Consider the following 24,754-nt stretch of genomic DNA (forward strand, 5'->3'; position numbering starts at 1 on the left):
TCTGCATATAAGTTAAATAAGCAGGGTGACAATATACAGCCTTGACATATTCCATTCCCAGTTTGGAACCAGTCTGTTTTTCCATACCCAATTCTAACTGTTGCTTCTTGACCTGCACACAGATTTCTCAGGAGGCAGGTCAGGTGGTCTCGTATTCCCATCTCTTGAATTTTCCACAGTTTGTTGTGATCTACACATTTAAAGGCTTTGGTGTTGTCAATAAAGCATAAATAGATCTTTTTCTGGAACTCTCTTGCTTTTTCTATGATCCAGTGGATGTTGGCAATTGGATCTCTACTTCCTCTGCCTCTTCTAAATCCAACTTGTACATCTGGAGGTTCACGGTTCATGTACTTTTGAAGCCTGGCTTAGAGAACTTTGAGCATTACTTTACTAGTGTGGGAGATGAGTGCAATTGTGTGGTAGTTTGAACATTCTTTGGCATTGCCCTTCTTTGGGATTGGAAAGAAAACTTACCTTTTCCAGTCCTGTTGCCAATGCTGAGTTTTCCAAATTTGCTGGCATGTTGTGTGTGGCACTTTAACAGCATCACCTTTTAAGATTTGAAATAGCTCAACTGGAATTCTTTCACTTCCACTAGCTTTGTTCATAGTGATGCTTCCCAAGGCCCACTTGGCTTCACACTCCAGGATGTCTGGGTCTAGGTGAGTGATCACACCATCATGTTTATCTGGGTCATGAAGATTATTTTGTATAGTTCTTCTGTGTATTGTTGCCACCTCTTAATATCTTCTGCTTCTGTTAGGTCTATACCATTTCTGTCCTTTATCGAGCCCATCTTTGCATGAAATGTTCCCTTGGTATCTCTACTTTTCTTAAAGAGGTCTCTAATCTTTCCCATTTTATTGTTTTCCTCTATTTCTTTGCACTGATCACTTAGGAAGGCTTTCTTATCTCTCTGTGCTATTCTTTGGAAATCTGCATTCAAATTCCTTTTCTCCTTTGCCTTTAGCTTCTCTTCTTTTCTCAGCTATTTGTAAGGTCTCCTCAGACAAACATTTTGCCTTTTTGCATTTCTTTTTCTTGGGAATGGTCTTGATCACTGCCTCCTGTACAATGTCACAAACCTACATCTATAGCTCTTCATGGGTCATGGTGGAGAGTTCTGAAAAACCACAGTCCACTGGAAAAGGGAATGGAAAACCACTTCAGTATTCTTGCATTGAGAACCCCATGAACAGTATGAAAAGTCAAGAGATACCTGGAGTCATAGGCAAGTTTAGCCTTGAAGTACAAAATGAAACTGGGCAATGGCTAACACAAGAGAATGCAATGCTCATAGCAAACACTCACTTCCAAGAACACAAGAGACAACTCTATACCTGGACATCATCAGATGGTTAATACCAAAATCAGATTGCTTATATTCCTTGCAGCCAAAGATGGAGAAGCTCTATACAGTCAGCAAAAGTCAGCAGGAGCTGACTGTGGCTCAGATCATGAACTACTTATTGCCAAATTCAGACTTAAACTGAAGAAAATAGGGAAAATCACTAGACCATTTGGGTATGACCCAAATCAAATCACTTACTATTATACAGTAGAAGTGACAAACACATTCAAGGGATTAGATCTGGTGGATAGACTGCCTGAAGAAATATGGACAGAGGTTCATAGTATTGTAAAGGAGGCTGAGATCAAAACCATCCCCAAGAAGAAGAAATGCAAAAAGGCAAAATGGTTGTCTGAGGAGGCCTTACAAATAATTGGGAAAAGAAGAGAAGCGAAAGGCAAAAGAGAAAAGGAAAGATATACCCATCTGAATGCAGAGTTCCAAAGAATAGCAAGGAGAGATAAGAAAGCATTCCTCGGTGATCAGTGGAAAGAAATAGAGGAAAATAATAGAATGGGAAAGACTAGAGATCTCTTTAAGAAAATTAGAGACACCAAGGGAACATTTTATACAAAAATGGGCACAATAAAGGACAGAAATGGTAGGGACCTAACAGAAGCAGAAGATATTAAGAAGGGTTGGCAAGAATACACAGAAGAACTATACAAAACAGATCTTCATAACCCAGATAACCACAGTGATGTAATCACTTACCTAGAGCAAGACATCCTGGAGTGTGAAGTCAAGTGGGCCTTAGGAAGCACCACTACAAACAAAGTTAGTGAAGGTAATAGAATTCCAGTTGAGCTATTTCAAATCCTAAAAGATGATGCTGTGAAAGTGCTGCACTCAATATGCCAAATTTGGAAAACTCAGCAGTGGCTACAGGACTGGAAAAGGTCAGTTTTCATTCCAATCCCAAAGAAAGGTAATGCCAAAGAATGTTCAAACTACCACACAATTGCACTCATCTCACACGCTAGCAAAGTAATGCTCAAAATTCTCCAAGCCAGGCTTCAAAAGTACATGAACCGTGAACTTCCAGATGTTCAAGTTGGATTTATAAAAGTCAGAGGAACCAGAAATCAAATTGCCAATGTCCGTCAGATCAGAGAAGAAGCAAGAAAGTTCCATTTCTGCTTTATTGACTATGCCAAAGCCTTTGACTGTGTGGATCACAACAATCTATGGAAAATACTTAAAGAGATGGGAATACCAGACCACATTACCTGCGTCTTGAGAAATGTGTATGCAGGTCAAGAAGCAACAGTTAGAAGCAGACACGGAACAACAGACTGGTACTAAATTGGCAAAGGAGTAGTCAAGGCTATACATTATCACCCTGCTTATTTAACTTCTATGCAGAGTACATGATGCTGGGCTGGATTAAGCACAAGCTGAAATCAAGTTTGCTGAGACAAATATCAATAACCTCAGATATGCATATGACACCACCCTTATGGCAGAAAGTAAAGAACTAAAGAGCCTATTGATGAAAGTGAAAGAGGAGAGTGAAAAAGTTGGCTTAAAACTCAACATTCAGAAAACGAAGATCATGGCATCTGGTCCCATCACTTCATGCCAAATAGATGAGGAAACAATGGAAACAGTGACACCTAGGAAAACTATATTCAAACTTTTGATAATCAAAAATATTGAGAAATTCTTTAAGACAGTGAGGAAAAAAAAGACACGATATACGGAGAAGAACAAATCAGCAATCATGGCAACCAGAAGACACTGGAAGTACACATTTAATGTACTGAATGATGAAAAAATAAAAAGTCAACTTAAAATTATATATGCCTTCAAAAAATGAAGATTGTTTTGCATAAATAAAACCAAGAAAGTATGTCACCAGTGGATCCATTCTGTAAGAAATGCTAAAGAAATTTCTTCAAGCAGAAGAAAAATGACAGTAGAGTAACACTCAGATCTTCAGGAATGAAGAATGTTTAAGATCTTTATAACTATTAGACTATTTTCTTTAATTTCTTTAAAATGCATATGACTGCTTAAAATAAAATCATAATATTCTCTTATGGGTTTCTGGGGGAAATATTTTTGAATCACATATTCAACAAGGAGTTTGTTAAGTGGAAAAGACAAGATTTTTATATTTTACAGGGAGCATTAAAATGTTAATTCTAAACATACTGCTAAAATAAAGGACATGGCAGTAGTTTTATCCCAAGAAAACCACTACAAATACAAAAAGCATTTTTTTGTAAAAAGAGTTTAAAAACCAGCTTATGAGGATGTAATTCTTAAAAATTTCCAAATAATCCAAAAGAAGTCAAAAGGGATAGGGGATTTTAAAGGAAAAAAAATTACAGACTTGATACCAAAAAAGCACAATCCATAAAGTTAAAAATTGAAAAATTAGAGTTCATCATAATTAAACATTTTTACAAGGAAAAAGATCCTGTTAAGACGGTGAAATATAAGTGACAAGTTGGAAAATATTTTGAATCACATATTCAACAAGTATGTAGCTTATATTGAAATCTCTCAAAATTCAACAATAATAAAAGAAAAAATCCAATTAGAAAACAAACATGAAGACACATTTTACTGAGAAGCTATACAGGTGGAAAATAAGCACATGAAAAAACGTTTAACATCATGAGCCATTAGGGAAATGAAAATTCAAACCACAATGATATACTACTACATGAGTATATACTGATATAAATAAATTGTGGAATAAATAAATAAGGGATGACTCCTCACAGAAGCCTAATTTGTAAATGTAGACAGAATGAGGGAAATAGAAACTCACTGCTAGAACACCACAGTAATAATTACTATAGGCAATATCTACCAATTATTACTAAAATTAGTGAGTAAAAGTTTGAGAAGAAATAGGATATTTGATAAATCTCAAAGTATTTCTTTCCAAAATATTTAGTAATTTCAAGGGGAAAAACAGTACCTTTGCAGTAAGTAAATCTGAAGACACTGTCTTAACCAAGTAATAAATATTGGGCTTCCCTGTTAGCTCAGACATTAAAGAAACCACCTGCCATGCAGGAGACATGAATTGGATCCCTGAGTTGGGAAGATCTCCTGGAGAAAGGAATGACTATTCACTCCAATATTCTTGCCTGGAGAATTCCATGGACAGAGGAGCCTGGTGGGCAACAGTCCATAGGGTCAAAGATTCGGACTAACACTTTCACTTTTTCACTTTCCAAAAGTTAATATTATCAGTGAAATCATGAAAATATCTTAGGTAGTCTAAAATTATTTCAAATTAGCAAGTTTTTGAAAAAAGAAAGGTGGAAAGGGCAAAAGCTATGAACAAGCAATTTACAAAAGAACAAGTTTGCCAGTTTTCCAACTATGTGTGAAAATATGCCCAGTACAACTAATAATCAGAGAAATCCAAGTTCTTAAATTTATGAGGTACTATTTTAGGTCTGTCAAACTGGCAAAATCTTAAACAGAATGGAACCAGCTACTAATTGTGAGAATATCAATGTAAAGCACCCCCCAAATTTTATTTTTCATTGTAAGTAGAAATGTTAAAAGTAAAAACAAATCAACTTTACCCTGTCTTTTAAAATTAAAAGCCCATGTACTGTTTTACCCATCAGTACCTGTGCTTGAAATCGATCTGATGGAAACTGAAACAATAGGTTGTAAGAATGTAATGGTCATATCTTCAGCTGTATTCATGGCAGTGGTAGTCCAAGAGGTCAACCAAAATCACCACCAAAATCTAAACAAACAAAAACACAACAAATTACTAAAGAATAAACTAACAAAGAAGGAATTAGGCTTCCCTGGGGGCTCAGATGCTAAAGAGTCTGCCTGCAATGCAGGAGACCCAGGTTCAAACCTGGGTTGGGAAGATCACCTGGAGAAGGAAAGGGCTACCCATTCCAGTATTCTTGCTTGGGAAATCCCATAGACAGAGGGCTGCAGTCCATAGGGTCACAAAATCAGACATAACTGAGCAACTAACACTTTCACTTTCAGGAAACTAGGAGAAATTCATAGACTATTTTTTGAAACAATACCACTGTATTCATTCATTCCTGCCCACCTGTACTGCAACAGGACCTATATCACAGGTGGTTAACAGGGGTTATCTGGACTGGAAAGAATGGTTGATACAGATCAACTGAAACATGGAAATAAGATAACAATAGAATGCATTTTAAAATATCCCCAAAGAAATATAATGTGCCTGAAATAATCTCATATAGGTCAAAAAATACATGTGTATGAATATGTACCTAAAATGGTTGTAAAAATGTCAACAAATGACAATTAGGATTATCTCTGGATGGAAGGATTTTAAGCAAGTTTTTAGGACCTTACACTTTTGTGCCTTATTCAAATTATTCTAAAGAGCATGTGCTAATTATATAAATAGAAAAAATAATGTTGTTTTCACAGTGAGAGGAAAAAAAGAGTCCCAACAGAGGAGAGTGAATTTCAGAGGTGGATGAGTCTTATCAATACAGTCATCCTTCAATCCTCTTAAGTCCAGAAATAGGACACATTTTTCTGACTGAACAGTGGTACATGAGACTATGATTTCCAAGGGAAATTACTAAAACCAGTGTTAGACCCTCCGATTCTATTCTGTTTTATCTTTAAGGAAGTACTTAGTTTTTAATGTCTTTTGTGCCTCAGAGGAATTCTAGACTCTTCTAAACCTTTAAGTAATAATTCTAGACTCTTCTAAACCTTTAAGTAATAATTCTAGACTCTTCTAAACCTTTGAGTAATAAAGTTCATGGAAAAATCAGTTGCTGAGTAAATATGAAAATAAAAGAAATGAAAACAAGTAATATTTGACAATTCAGTAACAGTTTATTAAAAGATATTTTTATGTTTCTTCATTTATTCATCCACTCAAACATATTTTATACCAACTATGTACCAGACACTAAGCTAGTCCCCAGGAAAAATAGGGCAAAAAAGGAGGACCTCAGAGTCCTATGCAAATATGAAGAAATTCTAATTATCTTATAGCAACTTTTAATGTAGTATAATCTATAAAACACTGAATCACTATGCTGTACATCTGAAACTAATATAATATCATAAATCAACTATACTTCTATTAAAAATTAAATTAAAATGCTGTTAAAAATTCCAGATTACGAAAGTAAAAACTAACACATAGAGGAGGTGTAGTTAATTAAACTTGAGTGGAAAGAGAAGGAAGAAAAGGAGGTGATGCTTGACATAAATATTTAAGCCTGAATATGGGTTTGCTGGATAAAGAAATGAGAAAGAAGCATTCCAGACCAAAGGAACAGTACATGCAAAGGTATAGAGCTTGGTGAAACATACTATTCTGAGAAAATATAAGTGACTCAAGAAGGTGAAAACAAAGATTATAAAGTGGATCCATTGACAGATGAATAGATGAAGTTGTGGTACATATATACAATGGAATACTATTCAGTCATAAAAAAGGAACAAATTTGAGTTAGTTGAAATGAGGTGGATAAATCTAGAACCTGTTGTAAAGGGTGAAGTCAGAAAGAGAAACGCAAAACAAATGCCACATGTTAATGCATATGTATGGAATCTAGAAAAATGTTACTGATAAACCTATTTGCAGGGCAGAAATAGAGCTGCAGACGTGGAGGACGGTCCTGTGGACACAGTGGGGGAAGAAGAGGGTGAGATGAATCAAGAGAGTAGCATTGACATATATATACCACCATGTATAAAACTGACAGCTAATGGGAAGATGCTGTATAACACAGGGAGCCCAGCCCCATGCTCTGTGATGACCTAGTGGTATGAGATGGGAGCAGGTGGGAGGGAGACTCAAGAGAGAGGGGAAAGACATATACTTAACAGCTGATTCATGTTGTTATATGGCAGAAACCAATACAACATTGTAAAGCAAAACAGAAATGGTATACCAGATGCAAGAACACCTAGAGTTTGCATAGAATGTTTTTATATTTGATTACTGAAAATAAAGTAATAAGTGCTTTTGAAAGAAAATTATACAAGTAAAGTGATATAATATGAAGACAGAAAGCAGACTTTCTGCTTGGAAAGTATTGATCTCAGTGATCATTAAGAGATCACTGGAGGCCAACTTAGGGAGTTTGAGTTTTAGCCTGTGAAAATCAAAGAACTACTAAAGGAGTTTTTTTAAGGAGAGGCACAATTACATGTGCATTTTAGGAAAATCACCAACATTGTGGAAGATGAATTAGAAATTGGCAAGGCTGGAGCAGAGAGGCCAGCTAGCAAACCATTATATTATTTCTGACAAAAAAAAAAAATGGAGGGGGACTTAAGCAGTGAATGGAGGAGGGGACTCTGCAAAAGGGAGAGAGTGTCATTAAAGTCTAAAATTGATGTGATTTCATGATCAATAAGATGTGGGAGCTGAAAAAGAGAGTGAGATTGAAAAGAAAATCTCTGGCATAAATGATCTAGGAGAAAATGTTGTCATTCACTGAAATGACAAATATGGAAGAAGAAGCAATTTTGAGAGAGAAGTTTAGTAGGACACGTTCAGTCTGCCAAAACTTTCTTTGAAGGTGCAGCAGCAATTAGAAATGTCAAGCAAAGTTTCCTTTTAGATCACAAACCAGCCATTGCTTCCTGGGAAGCAAAAGCATGAAATACAAATCAAGAATGCGGAATATAAGTGGACTTCCAGGTAAAGTGAGATTGGGAAGGATCACTGAAAGAAAAATTAGGAGGAAGAGATGGATGGGACAAGGTGGAGGGGAACGAGGGGAGGCATGAGTGACAAATGAAGCAATTAAACTTTTCACTAGCCTCTGTCCAAACTATCAGGTTGTGAAGTTTTCAAAGTGTTATTTGTAAGAATTGTGTACTTTGGAGGCAGAATGAGTTATTAACCTTCTCTAATTGAAATCTGATTTTCTCTAGAATTCTGTATTTAGCCTAACAGGGTTTCACAGAAGAGTGCAATAAGTTTGGGATGACTGTTTTAATGCTACATGAATGATAACCCAGGTCCCACTACCACCCCTCCTCCATCTCTACTCTATCTAAACCACATAGTCCAGAGCAGAGTCTAGCTTGTAGGCCCCTGAACTTGTCCATAAAGTCTTCCTAAGCAAATAACGGTACTACAAACTGAATGTTAATATCCCTCCAAAATTTTTGTGTTGCAGCCTTGAACCAAAAACATGATCATGCTTGGAGCCTTTGGGAGGTAATTAGCTTTAGATGAAGTCTTAAAGGTAGGGCCCTCTGGATGGGATTGGTAGCCTAATGAGGAGAGATTCAAAAGCTGGTTCACTCTCCTCACGTGTACACAGTAAGTCAGGTGAGCACACAGTGAGATGGTGACCACCTAGAGAGAACAGGAGAAGCCAAGAGAAGGCCCCAAGATGAAATTTACCTTGCTGGCACCTTTATCTTGGACTTCCCAGCCTCCAGAACTGTAAGAAATAAATTTTTGTTGTTTAAGCCACTTTGCCTATGATATTTTGCTATGATGATATGTGGGTATCACAGATGCAAGTTCACCTCACAGAGAATCTGTCCCAATCTGATACATGTCCATGATCATCATCACATGCAATAGGAACATTTAACTGCCTTAATCAAACGTCCTATCCTGGTCCTGAGTCTCCAATAAACCTTCCTGGCCAAGGTTTTAGGAGGGAGGCCAAAAGACATGCCAGAACAGAAAGATTTTGTTAGGGAACAAGCACATCCTCATGAGAGACCAGCTTCTCTTAAAGCCAAAGAGAATGAAAGAATAAGGACCATGATATAAGTTGGGAAAGAAGAGAAAATGGGAATCATATTCCCCGGTTCTTGGCCATATCTGTGTGCAGTTAACCACCTTATGGCATTCCCATAAAACCTACTGGGCATCCACAGCACTTTGGTAGGTATGTCACCACCAAATGGTACGTGATTAAAATTTCAACCAAAGCAGACAAGCCCCATCTGCCAGATTCACTTGTGTCTTGTTGACTTGTAATATGTCAGGGGTCATGTGGGAAATACTGTGCTGCCAACGCACTATGCAATAACAAAAAGGCATAAAGGGCATGATGATATAATTCATGGGACCATGGAACTTATCCATTTATTTATTCTTAACACACAGCTTTATTCCATACACAACTGTCATCTTTATAACACATACTCTAGATAGGTAGGCTACAGTCTGATTTTAGTCTTCTCCTAAGTAGTGAAGGGAAAACACTTGTTGGGTGACCTGTCAGCATGGTATGAGCCTTGCTTTCTTCTCTCATTTCACTAAATGCAAACAGTTGGGTTGTGGATGACAGCCAAATAAGAATAAATACCTTAAAAATACCTTGATGCAGCATGCCAATATAGAAGCATGAGGGAAAACAGGTGGGCATGGGAGTGCACAGCAACAAGCTAATCAATAAGCTGGTCAAGATGTTTGAAGCGATTGAGTCTAAACAATCATATACCAATCAAGAATCTAAACATCAATGTCAACTATAATCATAGACCCTAAAATAGCATCTTTGACCACAGAAGAGGATAGTCACATGACAATAATATGGAAAAAAATGTCTGACATCCAGCAACATACTCACACACCTACACACATCCTCAACAGCTGAATCCTCAAAAGCTGAATCCTCAAACACAAGGAATGGTGACAAATTCATCACAAATATGTGTCACAGCAATAATCCCCACGACTCCCTTAAGTCTAGAGCAGAGAGAACTAGGAGCAAATGCATTAGTCACAACACAGTTGGCCAAAGTCAGCCATTAACATCAGTGCATAGACTGCTTTAATTAAATCTTAAGTGTAGAATATTAAATTAAAAATGTTGATTTTCCCATTTGTCCTTTAACTCCATATACTTTATCATTTCACAATAGGAGTCCACTTAGGTCATGTTTCTATAATTAATCCAAAACAGAGATGAATTAATTACCTTTCACAACAGAAGTCAAAGCAGAATGTGATTCATTAATACATTTTTATCTTCCTCAACTCAATTTACTGAATACCATTCCTTCCTATAGACAGAATTTCAACTTTAGCTACAATAGTTTGCAAGCAGCAGACTAACACTGAAATGGATAATTTGCTGAATTATCAAATTTTTCTGTTGAATCAAAATTTGCTGAAAGTAACTCAAATTGTCCAGCAACTAGAATACGGTTTTAAAAGTAAATCTGGAGAGGAAGCTTGACTATTCTGTACCTTTGTCAAGTAGCATTTAAATCAGATAATCTAAACGCCAAACACAGCAGGGGCTTCTCTTTGTTTATCTGCAAAGGCAAAGTCTCCTGTCACTGGTGACTGGAATCCCTGTGAAGCATGGTACATTTACCATCTACTGTATAGTTTTGTCACCTTCACTTTTTCTGGGGATCTATTTTTTTAGGGACAAGAAAAAAGTAAATCTCCTTAACTGAGTCAAAATGCATTGAGCGAGGGAGGCTCTCAGCATGATAAAAGTCCACCAGGCCACTTTTCATTTCTCCTAGCACCCACTTTATTTTTATCCTAAGTTTCCACGTTAGGAAGAAATATGTCCACCTAAAAATAAATCCTAGCACAGAAACATACAATTTACCTGAAATCCCAGCCAATAGACACTGGAGCAAAAGTTAATGAAATAGACTGTCAGTTGCTGTTGCTGTTGTTCAGTTAATAACTTTGTCCAACTCTTTGGGAACCCAGGAACTGCAGCACACCAGGCTTCCCTGTCCTTCACTATCTGCCAGAGTCTGCTCAAACTCATAACCATTTAGTCAGTGATACCATCCAACCGTCTCATCCTCTGTCATCCCCTTCTCCTCTTGACCCCAGTAATCCAAGCTAAATGAAAGAAAATTATTTATTACTCAGCCTGCCAACTCTCAGGCATTGGTAGCCAAAGTGAATAACTGAAACAAATATCTACAGTGATGTAAGAAATGAGAGAAAATCCTGGAGAAAAGTTCAGGGAAAGGGTGCTACCACACCAATTATGAGAAAATATTAATGGCTAGCCTTTATTGGGTGTTAAATAAATAGGCACTTGCTAATTAGTGTACATTCATACTTAATTCTTGTAATAAACAGAGATGCTCAGTAACATGATTCCCTTTTGACATATGAGTAAACTGAAGCTTAGAGAGTTTAAGGAGCTTGATTAGGTGGCAAGTAAGTCACACGTGTCTAAATACAAGCGCAATCATTATGACTGTTAACCATGATATGTAGAGTATGAGTCCATCTGATCCTCATTTTCAAACCATACTCATTTAAGGAATTTGGGTATGGTGAGAAAGGGGCAGAGGCGTGGGGTAGGAGAGGGAGAGAAAGAGAAGAAACCGGGTAAGTGTTCAGCGAAAGGACTGCTCCCTGCTGTCCTGCTCAGTGGCCGTGCGTCAGGAGGGACCTGGCAGTGCTGTTCCCTTCCTTGCAGTAGGAACACCAAAGATGCAACTCTAGATCAGTGTTCAAAGATTTAACTTTTCTTAAAAAACAGTCCCTAAAATTAAGCCATTTCAGTGGATTCTAAAACAACTAAATAAATAAAGCCATCAATCCCAACCCGAGAAGAAAATTGGCCCACGTTGAAGTAATTAAAGAAGGCATGTTGGCATCAAAAAAAAAAAAAGCAAAAAAAAAAAAAAAAAAGAAGGCATGTTGGTCTCTACCAGAGTGTCTTCCTAAGGTGTGTTTCCAAAAGCAGTTTGCTTTATTTTTAAAACTGAAGTATAGCTATTTATAATCAACCTTTAATGGTTATCAAAGGGGAAAGGGAGAAGGGTGAGAGGGCTAAATTAGGAGTATGGGATTAATAGATACATACTACTTTACATAAAACAGATAAGGAACAAAGATGTACTGTATGATACAAGCAACAGTATTCAATATCCTTTAATGGAAAATAATCCAAAAGCAGTTTTAACCTTCATGCACACACCAACTGGAGAGCTTACCTTCCCAGTGAATAGCAGCTCCTCTCTGCTTCCAGGCCCTGCACATGCTCTTCTATTTTAGAAGTGACAGGCTCTTCTCAGGTGTTGCTTTAGTTTGGGTCCCCCCAGAAACAGATCCTGAAGAGAGAATAAACTAGTGAACATAGTTGTTTAGGAGGTGACCCCAGAAAATACAAAGTGAGAACTAGAAAAATGAGGCAACGAAGGGAGCAGGCTGATAAAAGGTGACTCTTCAAACAAGTTCCCACCATATGTAACTGGTGGTAAATTCCAGAGAAAAGCACTGGAGCCAAAGTAAAAATTATTTTTTGAGAGTCATCTCACAAGGGGTGAAGGGGTTAAGAAGTCACCTATACACTAACACTTTAAGAACAATTTGCCAAAAATAATTACCTAAAGATTGAAATGGTGGTTACCAGGAAACCGGAATGACAGTTACCAGGAGGATGAAAAGGTATTTACCAGGGATTTCAGGGAGGTGGACATGGGCAATATTAATCAATAAGCATAAAGTTTCAGTTGAGTAATAGAATAAGTTTTAGAGATCTGTCATACAAAATTGTACATATAGTCAACAGTAGCATATTATGCACTTAAAATTTAAAAGAATAATTTTCAGGTTAAGCAATTTTACCATAATAAAATAAAAATAAACTGAATTACCTGGACAACTTTGTAAAAAAACGAAATTACCATATATGTGAGGATCTACTTCTGGACCCTTAATTCAATTCCATGAATCTATATATGTTCATGCCTAAGCCAATAACTCATTCTCTTGATTACTATAGCTTTATATTAAGACTAGAAATTAAGTAGTTTAAGTTCTCTTGTTTTCTTATTTTTACAAATTATTTAGCAATTCAAAGTCCTGTTTGTTTCTAATATAAACACTTTAGAAACAGTTTCTAACTTCCAGCAATAAAGCTACTGGGATTTTAATTGGAATTACATTGACTCATTAGGTCAACTTGGGAAGAACTGACATCAAAAGTATCATCTTCCAGTTCATGAAGATGGTATATTCCTCCATTTATTTAGCTCTTTGTAAATTTATATATATATATATACACACACACATACATATATATTATGACATTAAGAAAGTATCCATCAAAGTTTTTTAATCAGAAAAGGGGAGTATGTACTATTGAATGTTTTTCAAGAAGATAATCACATGATTTTTTTTTCCTTAGCTCTACTTATAAGGGGTATTTTATTAATACTATTTGTATTTTGATACTGAGCAAACCACGCACTCATTGAATAAATCTCTCCTGATCATGGTTTGCTATTTTCTTACGTGCCGTAGGATTCTGTTTGTGCTGTGTGTGTGTTCAGTCATGTCTGACTCTTCACGACCCTTTGGACTACAGACTTCCAGGCTCCTCTGTCCATAGGATTTTTCAGGCAAGAAAACTGGAATGGGTTGCCATTTCCTCCTCCAGAGGATCTTCCTGACCCAGGAACTGAACCTGCATTTCCTGTGTCTCCTGCATTGCAGGCAGATTCTTTACCTGCTGAGCCACCGAGGAAGCTCAAAGATCCTGTTGCTAATATTCTATTTAGTACTTTTGTATCAATATTCATAAATAACATTGGTTTACAGGGTTTTTTTACTCTACTTATTAAATTTTCTTTTAGATAAATTCTTGTTCAAATCACAAGTCAAAATGTAAACCAGCCACTTTCCCTTTTCACCAGTATTATTTTATCCTTACAAATAATTTTTACCCCTTCCCATTTATCCCCATGCCTCACAAAAGTTTGCACATCTCTGGGTTATTACAGAAGCTATTATGAACAGAAGTGGTCAAAACCCATTTCCTGAGAATCAGAAAACTTGATTTAAAGATAAATTATCTTGGTGAGCAACCCAAGAGACCTTGGATAATTACAAAGTCTGATATTCTTTCTGTTTCTGTGTCCAGATTCCTGGGCAGGAGATTTATTGGTCCAGCTTTGGTCAGAAAGCCATGGTATCTATCCCTGGACCAATCAGGTGTGGTCAGAGGGCAGGTTCATGATGACTATTTAGAAGACATATTTATGAAGTGGCCTTTACCTTCTGAAAAGTCTTTTCGAAGGAATGAAATGACTTTGCCCAAAGAAAGGCAAACTGATAGTCAAATACAATAGTAAGCCTATTAAAACTACATAAAAAGGGAAGGCTCTACATCATTTATATTGAATTGAATGTGCTTCCTGAATGTGCGTAGTCAAACAAAGTGTCATCCTACAAGGACTTCAGGCAAAAAAAATTAACAGTTTATTCGTGCACTCAGTATTGGGTACAGACCTTGGGAAGATGAGATTTAGCATTACTTACACAAAGCACACCAGTAGTGCCACAGCAAGCAGATCCTATGAGGGGCAGGGTGAGTTTCTTTCCGGAGACATACACTAGATAATACACCAACAAAAAATTTCAAGCCACCAAACGATATGCAAAGAAGAGATCTCAAGTATTTGTAAAATACATGATCGTATTCTTTACCAGCTGAGCTACCAGGGAACCCCACTCAGCACCCTATAAATGCTATACCAGCAATGAGCCAGGAGTGAGGACACAGTTACCCCACCTTTGTTTTTCTCTGCTTAAAAACAGTCCAAATAAAAAGGAAGTTTTGAAGATACACAGAGAGGAACATTCTGTCTATAAGGCAATGGAAGTTTATAATTCTTCCTATTCGAAAATCTGATACTTGTTGACCAAGGTGAAGAAAGTAATATAAGCTAGGCTCACGAATTTATATAACTAAATGCCATCATTTAAACTTTGTGAAAAGTAAAAATTACGAGGCATATTTGAAAGGCACAATAACTGAAATCTGATTAACTAAATGTTAAAGGAAAATACTCCACAGAGAGCACCTTATTTAGTGAATTCATTATGAAAATTCTATATTAGCATATTTATTATTAGGTTGTAAACAATGGTCCCAGACTGGCTGAAAACAGCCTTTTATTAAAGAGTAAGGCAAATTTCCCCTTTCATACTTGTCTAAATTATTGTTTCTGAAATTTAATTTCCTACATTCTTTTCTCACATTTGTCCAATACGTAACAGTTCAGCAGCACATTCTCAGGCAAACTTTACATGACTTTTCACCTCTTTCATGGGTTTTAAAAAAATGAGGCTTTAAAAAGATTTGCTGACTTGCCAAAGGTAGATCAAGTAACTAATCTGAACTGCACAAATTCTAAATCAGTGAAGTCTAAATAGGTATGACTTTCTTTGTTTTTGTTTTATCCCTGAGAGACATGTATTCCCTTAAGGCAAAAATTACAAAGGAGAAAAAGAAAAGAAAAAAATATTTTCACTTTGGATTAATTCTCTAAACTCTTAAAGACTAACTTATGAAGGAACAGGGGGGAAAAGCAGTGGGGCTGGGGAAGGGTATGGAGTCCATCCCTGTTAATTTTGCTAAACTCAAATGCAATGGAAAATTTATTACTTCTTTTGTTGTTTTTGTTCTTCTAATTTGAAAAGAGTTATGTATGTGTGCATATTTATTATATTTTTTCACTTGAGTAGACCAATGACTTTTTTTTCAAGTTTATCTAGCAAGAGCAGATAATTGACACCAAATTGGTCTTTTGAAGTTGCACCCGGAATCTTCTCTCCTTCAACTGCTCCTGCAGAAGGATGATTTTGGAGGCAATTAGATTCACTGTCTGCATAAACCAATGTATTTAGCTGCTGGCTCTGCAGGCCCAATTAACTCTTCTAACAACATGGGTAAAATGAGGTTATGATTATGTTTGTAGCCAATTAGAATTGTTTTGATTAAACACTCCCTCCGATATCTTATTTAAAGAAAGAAAACATGGCACTGAAGTGTATTTCATGGGATGGGAGAGGATACCTAGGGCAGGGTGGGGGTGGAAGTGGAGAAGAAAATTACCTAGGTTATGATATGAAATGTATGACCTCTCATTTATGTGAGAAGTCTTATTTGCACAATTAAAAAAAAAATATTGTGTTTAACACACTTCGAAGACATCTTTAATATGACCATCAGTATTGTTACTACTGTATTATGAAAACAGTATTATCAGTGTCAGACAAAATAGTAAAAGTTGAAGGAGTACAGAGCTGAAGAACCAGCAGACCTGTATCTTAATGTCAGCTCCAACCCTAGTGAGTCACTATCTTTCTGAACCTACTTTTCCCTGTCTGAAAAGAGAAACAATACTCATTTTGTTACTGCCTCTGAGAATACAACAAAATATAAGACAAAATTGCTGTTCTCAAAGAGCTTGTAATACATTTGGAAAAAACAAAGTAATTCATGTAAAAGATAAAAATAACCACTTGTTAGGAACTATTCCTGGAGAAGGCAATGGCACCTCACTCCAGTACTCTTGCCTGGAAAATCCCATGGATGGAGGAGCCTGGTAGGCTGTAGTCCACGGGGTTGCTAAGAGTCAGACATGACTGAGTGACTTCACTTTCACTCTTCACTTCCATGCATTGGAGAAGGAAATGGCAACCCACTCCAGTGTTCTTGCCTCGAGAACCTCAGGGACGGGGGAGCCTGGTGGGCTGCCGTCTATGGGGTCACACAGAGTCTGACACGACTGAAGCAACTTAGCAGCAGCAGCAGCAGAAACTGTTCCAAAAGCCGTATCATATGGCTGAGCTTCATAACAATCCAAAGAGGTAGGCATTATCATTGTTTCTATTTTACACACAAGAAAACTGAGGCATAGAGTGATTCAGAAATATTAGAAGACCTCTCTGTGGTTAACAGCAAGGTTTCAAACCCAGTCAAACTCAGAGCATGTACACTTAGCTACTGTAGCATATAATAACAAAGAATCCTATGTGTTCATAGAAGAGAAAGACAGATAATTAATCAGGAAGATAATATACAAACAATAGTTAATTGGAGTGATGAAGACAGTTCCAATTATAAGAATATGATGAGCCAAACCTTAAAATATTAGGAGTATTTGGATGGATGGAAGAGAAAATGATAGAAGAAAAGTGAGAAAACTCAGCACGAAGATGGCAGCAGATGTGGGAGGACAGTGGGGAAGAACCCAGATGAACAGCAGTGAAAGGTAAGGATGGGGAGGTCAGTGGTGGAGAATTTTGACTACAGAGTTTAAATCCTTCCAACTTCACCAAACTGACAGCTGTTTGCCTGACCCTCTATAGGCTAATCTCTGTAGTTGAGCTTTGCTGCTTGCAGAAAGCAGCATTTAAAGAGCAAGCAAAAATTCCAGCTGTTCTAAGAGCCCAATCATAGCCCCAGCTGGCCTACTGGGAGCCTTTGAACTAATTAGGCAAAACTGCCTTCAACAGAAGAGCCTGTGGCTTGGTGAGCAGACCATGTGCATGCATGCTAAATCGCTTCAGCCTTGTCTTACTCTTTGCAACCCTATGAACTGTAGCCCACCAGGTTTTCTGTCCATGGGGTTCTCCAGGCAAGAATACTGGAGTGGGCTGCCATGCCCTCCCTCCAGGGTATCTTCCCAACCCAGGGATCGAACTTGCATCTCTTATGTCTCCTGCATTGGCAGGTAGGTTCTTTACCACTGTGCCACCTGGGAAGCCTTGAGCAGAGCAAACCTTTCTGTAATTTAGAGGAGGCCCCTGGGTAGATGCAGCTCCAAGTGTGGAGCTTGGCTAATCAACCCAGACTGATCCCAGTTCCAACCACCTCTAAAAGCAGGAGCACGCAAACTTCTTAAAAGTGTACCTACCAGCCCCATTCCCAAGACAGCCACATTTGCTGGAATCACCCTTCAAATTTACATAAGTTTATACAAGCACAAAGATCATTACTTAATTACTATAAGTAATTACCTAAAAGGTGACAATAATCACTCTCTTATGCTGTTTCAGGGGGAAGTTGGTAAATGTAAAATAACCACATGATACATAATATGCCAAAATTCAGTTATTCCTCATATGGTAATCAGTATTAAAGGTTGTGTTTATTTCAGAAAAATACACAACTATGTTTTTAGTTTACACTGAAATAAAATTAGAATCCATATGGTAATTGAGGCATATCATTAATAGATGATAAAACAGAGATTCAAATGTTTACATCTAATGTTCCTAATCCCATGGAAGAAATAGTTTATACTAGAATTTTTTACCAGCTAAAATATAGTCATTATCTTAATGAAACTGGATGTTTTTATTTTTTAAGTATGAAATTCTACATAGAATTTGATTAGTCAAGTGTATTTATTGCAATAAGGCTTCCCTGGTGGCTCAGACAGTACAGAATCTGCCTGCATTGTGGGAGACCTGGGTTCAATCCCTAGGTTGGAAAGATCCCCTGGAGGAGGGCATGGCAACCCACTCCACTGTTCTTGCCTGTAGAGTCCACATGGACAGAGAAGCCTTGGTGGGCTATAGTCCATGAGGTCGCAAAGAGTCAAACATGACTGAGCCACTAAGCACATACACATTTATGGCAATATGATTTAAATAAGCACAAGGGAACTTAGGGGATGAGGGATGTGTCCTAAAACTGAATTGTGGTGATAGCTGCAAAACTGTGTACATTTAATAAAATTCATTGAACTCTGCACATACTCTTTTTACTGTGTAAGGGCTTCCCAGGGGGCACTAGTGGTAAAGAATCTACCTGTCAACACAGAAGATATGAGAAGCGGGTTTGATCCCTGGGTCGGGAAGATCCCCTGGAGGAGAAAAAGGCAACTGTCTCCAGTATCTTTTCCTGGGAAATTCCACAGACAGAGGAAACTGGCAGGGACTGGCCATGGGGTCACAAAGAGCTGGACACAACTGAGCATCCCAGCAAGTTCTTACATAGTCTTTTCACTGTATGTTAGCTTAGTAACGGAGAAGGCAATGGCGCCCCACTCCAGTACTCTTGCCTGGAAAACCCCATGGACTGAGGAACCTGGAAGGCTGAAGTCCATGGGGTCGCTACGAGTCGGACATGACTGAGCGACTTCACTTTCCCTTTTCACTTTCTTGGGAAATGGCAACCCACTCCAGTGTTCTTGCCTGGAGAATCCCAGGGATGGGGGAGCCTGGTGGTCTGCCGTCTGTGGGGTTGCACAGAGTCGGACACAACTGAAGTGACTTAGCAGTAGCAGCAGCAGCCTCGTAAAGCTTTTTTTTTAAGATTAAAATTGCTGGATTTTGGTGAATACATTACAAATTCTTTTCATTTACTTCTCATACTTCAAAATTTTCCTATTTTTACAATAGCACATATTACCTACATAATTGAAAAATAATTTCAAGACAGGTTAGTTTAACATACACATTTATCTACCACACATTCCGTGCTTAGCATCATGATAGAATCTAGAGCTGTACAAAATGAAAAATAGCATGTTGTCTCTTTCTTAGGAAGCTTACAATGGAGTGAGAGTAGGAAACAATGCAAAAACTACTTATCTATGGCAGAATGAAATTACCTTCCAATCAAGTTGCAAATAACAGGTGTTGGTCGCTGAAGGAAATAATTAAAGACTGGCCAAAGGGATGGGGCAAAGGAAGAGTGGTTGGCAAGAGAGTTTTAATGAGTCACCTGCAGGTTGTTGCACATGGCCACATCCTTAATTGGAATAAACAAACGAGTATTCATTGGAAAGTAAGGTTAGTAGCAAAAGTAAGCATTCTCCATGCTTACTACACATATTTATCAGTTCAGTTCAGTCACTCAATCATGTCCGACTGTTTGCAACCCCATGGACCACAGCACGCCAGGCCTCCCTGTCCATCACCAACTCCTGGAGTCTACCCAAACTTATGTGCATTGAGTCGGTGATGCCATCCAACCGTCTCATCCTCTGTCATCCCCTTCTCCTCCTGCCTTCAATCTTTCCCAGCATCAGGGTCTTTTCAAATGAGTCAGCTCTTTTCACCAGGTGGCCAAAACATTGAAGTTTCCGCTTCAGTATCAGTCCTTCCAATGAACACTCAGGACTAATCTCCTTCAGGATGGACTGGTTGGATCCCCTTGCAGTCCAAGGGACTCTCAAGAGTCTTCACCAACACACATTTATATCTGCTAGGAAATAAAATTAACTTTGAGGAGACAAAGATCTGAAAGCAAGTAGGCACCTGCCTCTTGAGAAATCTATATGCAGGTCAGGAAGCAACAGTTAGAACTGGACATGGAACAACAGACTGGTTCCAAATAGGAAAAGGAGTATGTCAAGGCTGTATATTGTCACCCTGCTTATTTAACTTCTATGCAGAGTACATCATGAGAAACGCTGGCCTGGAAGTAGCACAAGCTGGAATCAAGATTGCTGGGAGAAATATCAATAACCTCAATATGCAGATGACACCATCTTTATCGCAAAAAGTGAAGACGAACTAAAAAGCCTCTTGAAGAAAGTGGAAGTGGAGAGTGAAAAAGTTGGCTTAAAGCTCAACATTCAGAAAATGAAGATCATGGCATCTGGTCCCATCACTTCAAGGGAAATAGATGGGGAAACAGTGGAAACAGTGTCAGACTTTATTTTGGGGGGCTCCAAAATCACTGCAGATGGTGACTGCAGCCATGAAATTAAAAGACGCTTACTGTTTGGAAGGAGAGTTATGACCAACCTAGATAGCATATTCAAAAGCAGAGACATTACTTTGCCAACAAAGGTTCGTCTAGTCAAGGCTATGGTTTTTCCGGTGGTCATGTATGGATGTGAGAGTTGGACTGTGAAGAAAGCTGAGCACTGAAGAATTGATGCTTTTGAACTGTGTTGTTGGAGAAGACTCTTGAGAGTCCCTTGGACTGCAAGGAGATGCAACCAGTCCATTCTGAAGGAGATCAGTCCTGAGTGTCCATTGGATGGACTGATGCTGAAGCTGAAACTCCAGTACTTTGGCCACCTCATGCAAAGAGTTGACTCATTGGAAAAGACTCTGATGCTGGGAGGGATTGGGGGCAGGGGGAGAAGGGGACGACAGAGGATAAGATGGCTGGATGGCATCACTGACTCGATGGACATGAGTTTGAGTGAATTCTGGGAGTTGGTGATGGACAGGGAGGCCTGGCGTGCTACAGTTCATGGAGTCACAAAGAGTTGGACAGGACTGAGTGACTGAACTGAACTGAGGCATAAAGAGGAAGAATGGACAGAGGAAAGAAAGTTTACTATCCTATGGGAAAGCAAAAATTACATCAGCTTGCACTTTATCATTGAAAAAGAAAAAAAAATAAAATAAAAACAAGACTTGTTTCAAAAAATAGCTGTTTCTCTAACTAGAGTGAATGAGGTGGGGTACTGACCTCCCTACATTGCAGGAAGGAGTAAAGAGCCTCCTTTCTTAAAGCAGTTACCTATACAGAGATAGGAGAATGGAAGCTAGTCATGCCCAGATTATTCTTTACACATTTACCAATCATACTTATTATTCCACCTCTCTTGGACTGCAGTCAGTAAAATGGTGGGGGAAAGTTAGCACCTATACCAAATGAGCTCTTTCCAGCAACAGAATCATCAGCAATACTCTGTCATCACAAGTGGTACATAAAATCATGTGTTACACTGCTAAAAATGTGGATTCCCAATCCAAACACTTTGGATTCTGAGAGAGACTCATGATCTGTATTTAAAATAGGCATGTAGTCCCCCTCCAACCCCAGTCTGCAGAACTTATTGCAGTAGGTCTGTAGACCACACTATTAAAACACAATAGCATCTTAGAGGTTTATGTGTAGGAAGCTAACAAAATAATGAACACTGATGCATAAAATCATATTAATTATTTATTGTTACTGGTACTATCAATCACTAAATTAAGATTCTAGCTGCATACTAGTTTCAAGAATAATAATATATATAGAAGAAATTTTCTTCTTTTGATTTGATGCAAAGAAAAATATAAGGGAGATAGTGAATATACATGGTACTTAATAATTTCTAATGATTTCTCAGTGATCTAAAATCCATTTCCTTAGCTGATTCCCAAAATTGTATTTGTCAGGAGAACTGGCCAAAAAGAAGTATCCATCCCATCAGAGATGACTATAAGGCCTTACAATACCACCTCTTGTCCCAGGTTTCTTAAATAAATAATATTTTGCCTCTCCCCAGTCTGTCAGCTGTAGGTAAACAACTTCACCCTTCCCTATTCATGCTTAGCCAGACATTCATTCTGAAGAGGTTGGGAGGATGTGGTTTCCAACAAGGACCACACGCTTTGATAGCCACCTGTATTTCTTTTTGCAAAGGCTTCCCTGAGAATCTTTTCTGGACAGGTTGGCATTTAAAATTCCATGATTTGACTGCTTTGATTAATTGTGGTATCATTTTCTCCATAAACCAAGTAGGGAAAGGTTCGTCTCATTTTAAGAGTGGCCTGTCATGCTCAGGAGAAATTAGCTTGCCCCAAGTGAAAGGCCTTGACACCATTAGCCAGTTCAGATACCACAGGTCATTTTATTAAAGTGGCAGATTTTGGAGGTGTTCTTTAAATTTATCATTTATGATAAGTTATTATTTGAAGAAAAAGAGATGGGCCATGTTCTGGCAGAGCTCAACCAGGCTGTGGCTCTGTTGGTCAGTCTTTCTGAGTTTTTCTGTGATCAGACTCACCCTTATTCATCCATGTTTCCATCCAACACCGTCACAATCGCCTGTGCTCAGCCTGACTCACTGCAGAGAAAGTGCACCCTGGGGAAATCTCATCTTGACTTTGATGGCTATATTTAATCTCAGAGCCCAGGGAGAAAATAAAGCAGAGAAGGATCATGAGGAGCTGCCTGAAAGATGGGCATCACCTGAATGTCCTGTGAAAAACTTTTTTGCAGCAATTTTAATTCAAAATTGTTATAATGATAGCAGTATTAGTACTCTGATAACTACAGTTTGGGGTGTGCACTATATGTCAAGCATGGTAGCATGTTATATCCTATTTAAAATCTCTTAATAACTTTGTGGAATGATATTAATGTTACTCTACATTACCTTCTTACAGGTGAAGAAAACTGAGGCTCACAGTGATAAAATTATTTGAGACCATATGGCAATGGTGCTAAGAACCAAGATTGCCTGAATCTAAAGCCCACCCTGGTGTGTGTTAATGTATCCTTACATCAATCCACCAGTGCAAGATTAATAGGGTCCAGGAAACTTGTGTCAGAAAACCTGGGTTCTTGTTGAATAACCATCCCATTACCTGCACCAAGAGTTCACTGGTCCAAAAACATTCCTGTATATTTTACATGAACCTGAACTCCAGGAGATGGTGATGGACAGGGAGGCCTGTCATGCTGTGATTCATGGGGTCACAAAGAGTCGGACACGACTGAGCGACTGAACTGAACTGAACTGAACTGAAGATTCTTTTGAGTAACATCAAAATGTCGGGTTGGCATTTTGATGACCATTCCATTTTACAAACAAAGAAATTGAGATTAAGAAGGAAAATAATTTAGGTCTTAGCTTAGCTGGTAATTAGCAGAGCCAGACCCAACACTCATACCTTTTGCTCTAAATGCTTGTTCCACCATACATTAGAAAAATAGGAATATAGAAAAGAGACACATTAAAGACAGTATGTTGGAGAAAGCAGAAAATACTGACCCCTTTCTCTGAGTCATTTCTTTTTCTAACTCAAATATCGATAAGAAAATATTTGGACCTTTCAAGAGCATGAACATTTGTGCATGCATGCACACAGCTGTGTGAATGTGATAGGTGGGAGATGTGGATGAGCCTCATGGTCCTGCCCAGACCCAAGTCATGGCACGTGGGTGTAGAGACAGAGAAGCTTCATGTATTCAGAATGGGGATCAGCCATCTCCCTCTTCATGTCATCTATTTTGGCAGCACTGAAACAGAGTGACCTGACTTGGGAAGAGAGGAAGGGGAAGAAGTAGTCAGAAATAAAGGGGCCTCATATAATTTACTCAGCCAAAGTTGTGAAAATCTGTTTTTGAGGGTTTTTTCCATTGAAAACCTTTAATAGAACAGACTTTATACTTTGGTAAATAGAATATACCATTTTTTTTCTCACTACAGAGTACTGTTTTGACCAGGAGAGTAGTAAGTATGAATACAGGGATGCAAAGATGTCAGCCAAGTTAATTATATTTTTAACCCTTATCAAATTTCCTCAAGCAAACTGATTGCCAGAAAAGACCAGTGAGCCATATAGTTGTCTTTTTAATTAACTTTTATTGGATTATAGTTGATTTACAATGGGTCATATAGTTATATTTTACCCTTCTAAAGGGGTCAATTTTTCAGAGTTTATGCTAGGCATATCATGTTACCCATCATTTCCAATAGAAATTTAGGGATCAGAGTAGAGAAGAAAGACACCAAATATTCTTTTTTCTTGAAAACCAAACTGGAGCTGAGATGGGGAAAAAGAAACAAAATTTCAGCTTATCTTTGATGTGGCTAAGAACTGGAGTACAATGAAGGTCCAGGCAGAGAAAAATACTCAAGAGCTGCCTTTTTGCTCCCAACTAGGTTTGAATCTGAAGACTCAAGAGATGGATACTGTTAGGTAACTGAGGTGGGAAGACCAAC

The sequence above is a fragment of the Bos taurus genome, chromosome 26, assembly GCF_002263795.3.
Source record: "Bos taurus isolate L1 Dominette 01449 registration number 42190680 breed Hereford chromosome 26, ARS-UCD2.0, whole genome shotgun sequence".
Taxonomy (NCBI): domain Eukaryota; kingdom Metazoa; phylum Chordata; class Mammalia; order Artiodactyla; family Bovidae; genus Bos; species Bos taurus.